This window comes from Amblyomma maculatum, chromosome 8, assembly GCF_055883805.1.
Source record: "Amblyomma maculatum isolate TAMU_Amacu chromosome 8, ASM5588380v1, whole genome shotgun sequence".
NCBI lineage: Eukaryota > Metazoa > Arthropoda > Arachnida > Ixodida > Ixodidae > Amblyomma > Amblyomma maculatum.
The window spans coordinates 59,204,039-59,212,757 of record NC_139351.1 but is presented as its reverse complement, the minus strand read 5'-3'; positions in this window follow the sequence as shown (position 1 = coordinate 59,212,757).

Genomic DNA, 8,719 nt, shown 5'->3' with positions numbered 1-8,719 from the left:
GACACCATGCGCGGCGTTGTGCAATACGTGGTGCAGTCGCGACAATTAAACGCAACTAACCGAGTTAGAATACAATTTTATGCAATAAAAACTAATATATTTAGGAGTAAAAATTACATTATTGAAGAAATATGTTATTTAATGACTCGGAAGCAAAGCACATTGGAAACGAGAGTACTCCCTTCGCCCATCAATGGAGATCGTCGATCTCCTTTGCTTCAAAACTCCATTTAACTTCCTTCCATAATGGACTGCCGTGTGACACGGCACGTATCTCCCTCGAGGTAATGGCTACCTTGGTTGAAGGGAGTTGAAAGGAGTTCAGCCGTGTCCGTGTGACAGAGGTATTAAACAGCATCACTGTTGAAAGTGGCCGTTGAGCAGTCTAGTTGAAGATTTGGGCGGCTGTATGCGAGCAAGGAACTGAGTGCTGTGATTTAACTTCCCAAAATAAATGCCACGGAGTGGCACTTTTTTCTTAATACAGGTCATACGTTTACTAGAACCACCTTACTCTGTATTTTACAGCTGTAAATGCTGCAAAAAGCAAATTTTCTAAATTTAAGAATTTTATTCTGGCATGGCTTATATTCTCTAATCTCCAAAACAATTTTCTTGGGTTCCTTTACTTCTGGAAAACTTGGGATATTGTTGGAACAACTACGATGAGAACAGCAAATTTTACAAATTTGAAATTTAAGTGTATGAGAACATGCAAGATGGCGACCATGGCACAAACTTTTTTTTTTCCGCCTAAGACAAGCTGAGGTAATGTTTGTCGTAGTAGCCCAATACAGTCCTTTTCTGAACTGATGGCGGTCAAGCGTAAAAATTGCGTCAAATGGCATGATATGGGCCTGTGTGCAGGCTTCACACAACTCGTACTCTCAGGCAAGTCCAGTAAAAGAATCTGACTGCTGAGCTGCTACCCGGCACAACAGAACCCAGAATGCAACCTAATCCTACGTTAGCCTGAATTCTTAATATTTTTGAGACAAAGCATTCATAGAAGGTTGAAAAAACTCGTACATGCAGAATGCGATCAAAAAAATCTGGAACAAGTTTCATGACACGCATGCCATTTTTCACAGCATATCACACAACTTGGAAGAAAGTCGACAACTTCACTTTGAAAGCAAATTTTTGTGAAAATGTACAACACCACTGGGAAGGAAAACAATTGAAGCAGTTGAAACAAAAAAATTTGATAGCGTATGTGCCAGTGAACCCTCAGTGTCTATTAAAAAAGTGAAATCAATGATCTTCGACACTAGTAGAACCTGAATAGCGCTGTGTGATAAGGCTGTCCACAAGTGGCAATAAGCAAAGTTAAAATCAAAACAAAACAAAACTTGACAGAACTTGCACCAATATCACTGCTATGCTAAAATAAAATACACAGACACCATATAACCACTGTTCACAATACAAGTTCTACAAACCTGATGCAAATTTTTATATCATAGCTGTAACGATACTAGCACAGCCTGATAATTACAGTACACCTAAACAATCACTCTACCTGCCTCTATGCATATATTGTATGCATATAGGCACTATGCACATATTGTACTTGACTACAAAGTTCAGCATGGTAGTTAACAACCATGCACATGAAACAGCTCGGGTATTGAAAAGCCTCTTCCAATCTTGTTCAAAACCAATATATTCTGATCAAATCAACATGCAAAATGTAAATCTTTCGTAAAAAATTTCATTTTGCACACAAAAACAAAGGTAGCTTTACTGCACATACTGTAGCACGAGTTGAATGCTACGGGCAAATTTTCATAGTGCTGCAGGGTTTTTATGTGTTTATTATATGAACGATGCAAAAAATAAAACATCGGTGAACTCCATAAAAGGTGCCACATTAGAACAAAAATTAGCAGTGCTATGCCTAGATAATTCCACTGCAAGAATGCATCTGTGCTGACTCATGTTCTATTGCCATAAACAAAGTACAGCATGTGAGGAATACAAGGGATGAAGGTTCGATTCCCAGTGGAGACAGTATTTATTTATTTTATTTACCCCACTAATCACACATGTGCTCTGTGCTGTCGTACAGTACAGCAAGTAACAGCATATGGTACCTGTAGTAAGACATAGTTCATGCTGGTTACATCGGCTGTCATGCAAAGATGTAATCAATGCAATTAACACTTTTTGTAGTGGCTTGAAATTGTTGACGACTGCGACCCCGAGCAGTTCGCACCTGAACACTGGCAACCACTGTGATTTCGTAGTATCGATGACAGTCGCCGCAGATGATGAGGGGAATGTCTGGTGCCCTCACAATGCATCAGCCATCTCGCAGATAAGTGCTGCCATTCAGCGCCACCATTGCAATTCTTGTTTAAATGGCTATGGGTTGTACAAACTGGAAACTCTAGCAGACTAACAATCTTGTGCATTCACAATGCCGTAATAACAACATTGTGTGGGTAGTAATTTAGAAAAAATAAATACATTCACAGTTAAAACTGGTTCACTGGACAATATTTTGTAAGTAATAATTCAACAATACTGCACAAGAATTTTCAAAACTCCTCTGAGCCTTACTAGGGCACCTATGAATGTTGTGCAGCCTTGGTGGATGGAACCGTGACAGATTATTGTAGATGAAAATGTAGCCATTAAATACTGTCCTTTTTAAAATGCGTGATAGAGCGTTACACTGCAGTGCACAGGTGTAGAACATAAAAACATGGCTGCAGCTGCGAGCTATCAGGTGGCTGTCGCACATACTCCATGATAGTAAATCAGGTATAGGTATTTTCCATGGGGCAGGTAGCTAGTAGCAGGCTAGGCAGGCAAACAGGGTTCGTTCATGGCTCTGGTCCACCAACAACGTGACAGTGCTGCAAGTCATCTATACTTGGGCAGATTACCTAACATGCAGACAACTACTGTAAAGTCAAACACTGAACTTACAAAAAAATTAAGTTGATAAATGAAATGTACTGCCTTTGGATCTGAGCAAGAATGAGAACAGAGGCAAGCCATTTGGCAAGCGTTTTGATGCATTCCCTAAAGCCACATCTCTATGCTGTTCTGACCAGTTTATTTGTTTTACAAGAATACACTAGGAAAGAACCAAGCGATCGCACATTACATCTACGTTGTGCACTACAGTTATAAAAATAAAAATCATAGCTAACGAGTACGTGACCCCGTTCGGTAATGCAGTACATTTACTTTGCTGTACAGCGTACCACTCGTCTCGGGACTGACGGACAGCGTGTCAGGCCCTTATCATTTGCCAAAAAAAAGTGAAGCTTAATTTCTAGTAAATCAACATTACACACTATTAAGAAGGGGTCAACACACTTGAAACACAGTTCTATATTCAGCTAGTCTGCAAACTATTACCACAGTCATCATACATAAAAGCAATAACAGGCGCATACATGCAGCATGTGCTGAAAAGGCGCGTCCGATGCAAGTGCAAAACTGACGTTGGCCTCGATGATCTTACGACTGCTAGGGAAAGCTACATGCCTCACAATAACACTAAAAATTAATTCAAAGCATTTCTGACACAAACGTAAGCCTTCGATGTCTCTGTAGTCACAATGCCTAAACACTTTCAACGGAGCGCTTTATTTAGTTCTGCGCAGGCAAGCAGAACTTCTCTCAGACAACCTCAAGTGCAGCAAGAAAGTAACCTTGCTGCAATGTTCACAGTTAAAGGGCAACTCCGGGGGTTTTTTGACATTCGAATATTGTAATAAAAATTTTACTGTAGATTCTCCATTCCGTCCTGACGCATTCTACAAAATTTGGGCGCCGTACGATAATCCGTTCGCGCGCAACACGACTTTAAAATATGCTGTTTTCATGGCTTAAATTGAGACTATTTCTGCCGGCAACACTGAGTTTCTGACGTCACAAACAGTATACCGGCGTTACTGTCCACTTCCCGCATGATTATGAAATTTTGAGGCTTATATTGAACTACCTCAGACATTTTATGCATTGCTTCATGATTTCCATGCTTTATTTTCACCATCCAACGCACGTACGAGTGTTTCTCTAATACTGAGTGTGACGTCACCATTTCGTCACCTGGGACGTCATTTCTGGCCGTGAAAGCAGTTTCGGTTTCGATTTGCTGTTCTTTCTTTTTAAAAATACTTCTAATTGGAATTTCGAAAAACGGCTTTTATGTTCGAGTCAGGACGTGCCGAGGATTTTAATTCAACCAAAAACACAGAATGATGGAAAAACCACCGGAGTTGACCTTTAAACGTCCCGAAACAAATCGTTCCCAGCTAATTTCACACAGCGATTCGCGGAAGAATCGCGGTTCTAGCGCAGGCACCATGCTTACCAACATGGCACTCGAGTACGTTAATGTTCCACAAATCAATATATTAACTCATTTCCTTCCAAAGAGCAATCAGCTGGCTTTCTATTCGACTTACCAAAGTGATGCTCACCGTGCGAAGTGCGTCGCCTGTGCTGTATAAACACAGAACACAGCCATTTTATGGTTCGTTGGCATTAGCAACAAATAGATAAAGCGCAACACAGGCTCCGTAAGCACTGGAAGGAGAATAACCAGAGTCAATAACGCGTCAAACATTTTTTTAAAACGTTTCATGTAACGCGCCGCAACTCAAATAATTAAGCGGAGGGGTCGATGATGATGATAATGGCGCACGCACCATCGTATCTGAAATTGTTGCAAATGAAACTATACAGTTTCAGTTAAACAAAGGAGGTGGTGACCCATAAACTACAAGTGCGAATTTTAATTATCTAAAGGTTTCCTTTTACTGAATTAATTTTTGTTGGTATTGGACGTTTTCGCCACCTGCAGCGCTGTCACTCAACCGTTGCAAGGGCGCGCCATTTGAACCGGCTGGTTGTACGGTGCTCGCACAAGTCTCTGCTGTTCTCTCGAGTTCTCTCTTCTCAGTTCAGCTCTCTCTGCAAGCCTCCCAGAGGCTGTATGACTCATTTATCTCGCCACAAGTAACTTTTAAACCACAGTTCAGCAATGCGACACTAGAGCCTTTCAATGAAGGACTACACTTATTCCTAGTCTGGCATTTATTTCCTTCGCGCATTTTCACTCTGTCCATTCATAACAAAAAACTTGGAAGAAAAATCAAGTGGCTAAGTGGCTTCCCACAGTGCAGTTACATATCTACAGTTATTTCATAAATTGGCAACAGAGTTTTGATTCATCATCACTGCCTGCATTAGGTATGCTGAAGGGAATTAATGGTCTGCAATCATCGCTGCTTCAAGCGTTAGCTGCAGCCGCCAACCTTGGCTCATTTGCCGACATTATCTCTTCATCCCAGTGTCTGGTATCCCTTGCTTGTTTCACTCCCTCGAAACCTAATCGATTAGCTGAAAAGCCCTATTTCCTGGATTACATGTCCCACTCTAATGCTTCTTTTCAGTTTTCTGCATCTTCATACTCAAAGATGTGCACCATGTGCTGCAATCTCAACTGCAGTACTCTGCTGCAAGATGCCCAGCACTCTGTGTCATATGGTATGGTGTTGCGGCAGCATAGAAGTACCACCCACACAAACCATCAGATGAGGACCTGCTTATGCCCTCACCTTTTTGGACCAAGGACGCCACCTGTCCAGGGCAAATAGGGCCTGCTCATTTCAATAATAGCCGATTACTACTTCCTTGTTATGATTACCTTGAAACTGTACTTTAATCCACATCTGTGTTTGTGAAGGTTTTCCAAATTATTTTACTTTCTATAACCTGCTGCACTGTCCTTTGCTTAGGTATTTTAAACTAATGCTTTAATATCCACTTTTCAGCCTTTCAAATGATCACATGATAGCAAGCTGCATTTTATTACATTATATGTACAGCACCTTCCAAATTTACTTTCACCTCTTTTTGCTCTTGGGGAAATGTTTCTCATGGTTCAGATTCAGAGTGACTACCTGGCTTAAAAACATTACTCCCTTCCTACGTCCGAAACCTTCCTACCTATGTGCAGCAGTGACTTTGTGGCTATGCATTCAACTGCTAATCCTAAGGTTTTAAGATTAAATACATGGCTACATTTTGGCAGAGGCAAGATGTAATGACACCTGTGGGCTACACAATGTCAGTGCATATAAAAAGGACACCAAGCAGTCAAAATTAATTAGCTCTTTCCCATGCTTGCCGTCTTTCATAGACCGCATTAGGTTTTGGCATTCCCGATCCCTGTGTGCCATGTCAATACCTCTACCTGTTGTAAAGTTGCTCTCATCACAAAGGGTTGAAAAATAAACTTTCATCTTGTAGTTTCTTTAGGTCCTTGAGCATGTGCTGTTATTGAGGCAGTGGGCAATATTTGGCTGGGGCCTTAGACATGCAATAGCCCAAACCAGATTCGAAATCGAGGAAACAGTTTAGCTGAAACAAATGTCGATTTCAGTCTCATCGACATCAACTGCAATGCCCGTTCTCTTTTTCTACAGGAATATAATGTAGACATGATGCAATGCTGTTCTCCAAAATGTTTTCTGATTGTCATGGCTACTACAGTTCAAAATAATGAGACCAAAGAGCACGACACACAAGGAATGCTTATTTGCAATGGAAGCATTTTATTGCAAGCTATGAAGTAAATACATTTGTCGTGAAGAACAAGCAAAAGATAGCAAGAAACCATCAAAACAAAATTTAAAACCCCATCTAGAAAAGCAAAAATCTAATGCCATGTTTTCATGGAAAGCAGCCTTTTTTAAAAAAGGCTGCTCTTTGAAGATACTCACAAAATTATTTCAGCATAAATGCTCATTTGCTACAATCCTCTTTTTTTCCAACTAGACACAAAGTCTACAAGACCTTGTGTAAAAAATGTCACCAACCAGTACGCAGCTGCCATGCCATCAGCGAAACCATGCGCCCAACTGCTCATTGCACACCGGCCAAAACTCTGCACTGCCTTTGGGCAAGTGGAAAACAGCTGCAAAGCATCTTAAAACCCATCCACCTTTTGTTTCTATTTTAAGGTGCTATCATTTCTCCTGCTTCAATCATTCCTTTCGTTTTCAAGTGCGATTCCATAAACTGAACTTGTTTATGAACCACCCCAGATTCGAAAATGTGTTCAAACCTGCTGTCTATGAGGCAGCACCTTCAGAATGCGCGATGGCCAAAAATACTTTTGCAGCAGACTCGTTAATAACAGAGCTACAACCATCAAAACCGGTATGTTTCTCTCCTTCCCTTCCATCACCAAAGAGTCTCTCCCTCCTCCCTGGTTGACTAGCCTCCACAAGAGAATATGCGTAGGGCTGGTACATGTAGGCTCCCTAAATACGCGAAATGTGGAGCGCCATCTCTTAGTGCTTTGAGAAACTATGCCCGCCATGTTGGTTTGGTCAACAAAATGAAAACGCTGGCTTGCCCTGTGCTGGGTAAAAACAGCTACGAGAACGCATCAAATGCAGTCATTATGGCCCCGACTTTTACAGGCATTATTTTTTTTTTCTTGCTGGTTGGTTTGTGGGGTTTAACGTCCAAAAACGACTCAGGTATGAAAGATGCCATAGTGAAGGTCCCCAACGATTCCGACCACCTGGAGTTCTTTCTTTAAGGTGCACTGACATTGCACAAACACGGGTGCCTTGCTTTTTGCCTTCCATCAAAAAGCTACCGCCGCAGCTTTTTTTTTTCTTGCTTTCTGCTACCCAAGCACCACCAGTGACCTTCGGCTCATCCAGCTACAATGCCAATAAGGAGGAGGAGTGGGAGAGGCTGAGCTCAATGGGTGGCCGAAGCATAGGTGCGGGGCGTCTGGCCTTTCTTAGGAAACCAAGCCCGTGCATGTATGGATGTTCTGTGTTTTCTGTATTCATGGTTATGCATGGTGTACCATGGCTGGATTCGAGTGGCGACGGTGCGCTCTTTACGACCTATGCATGGAGGGTGCTTCCTGTCTGCTACAGCTGCGAAATCGTGGCACTGTGTGGCATTGACGCGTCTACTCAGTGATGCCGTCATTTGGTGTGAAACAAGCTGGAAAAAAAAAAAAAAAGCGGAGGCTGGCCAAGCCTGCGGCTGCAAGCCTGCACTTTCACCCGGTTGTGATTCTTGCCAACGAGATGTCATGAACTTGAGCGTTCAGAGCGACCTGCAGTGATTTTTGCCGCTGTACCGAGAGTTATAGATGATAGGTGTGCCGGCCGTGAGCCATCCTTACAGGCTCTGGCTGTGTATCAGCATCTTGCCGAAGAGCCAAAACCAGGGAAAAACTCGCATAAAATATAGCTAAATTATTGGAACAGAGTTCTCCATCACTCGGAAACTGATGAAAGGAAACACCGCAAGTTTTTCAAACTTGCAGGCGTGGGCACGTCGTTCAGAGGAAATAAAGTTCAAATGCGTGGCAGAAAGCATACGTATGGGTCCGGACCGAAGGAAATACCAAAAGCACACTGCGGCCGAGAAGCTCAACTATTGTCATGAAGTTAGCTTCGTTACAAACTAGCCGCAGAGCTTAGCAACATAGGTGGCAGGCAAAGACAAGGGTCGGAAGGCTTTCCTACTATCCTTATATGAGGATGGTGATGAATGTCTCCTGTTATTTCGAGGTGATGTTGCGCACACCTCAGAACAGGAAAAGCAGTTACAGTGAATGCGCTGTTCAAAGTGCACAAAAAGTGCAATAAGAGCAGGTTACCTTTTTTTTTTAATTTGCACTAACAACTTAAAACAGGTCAACGACCAGCCTGAC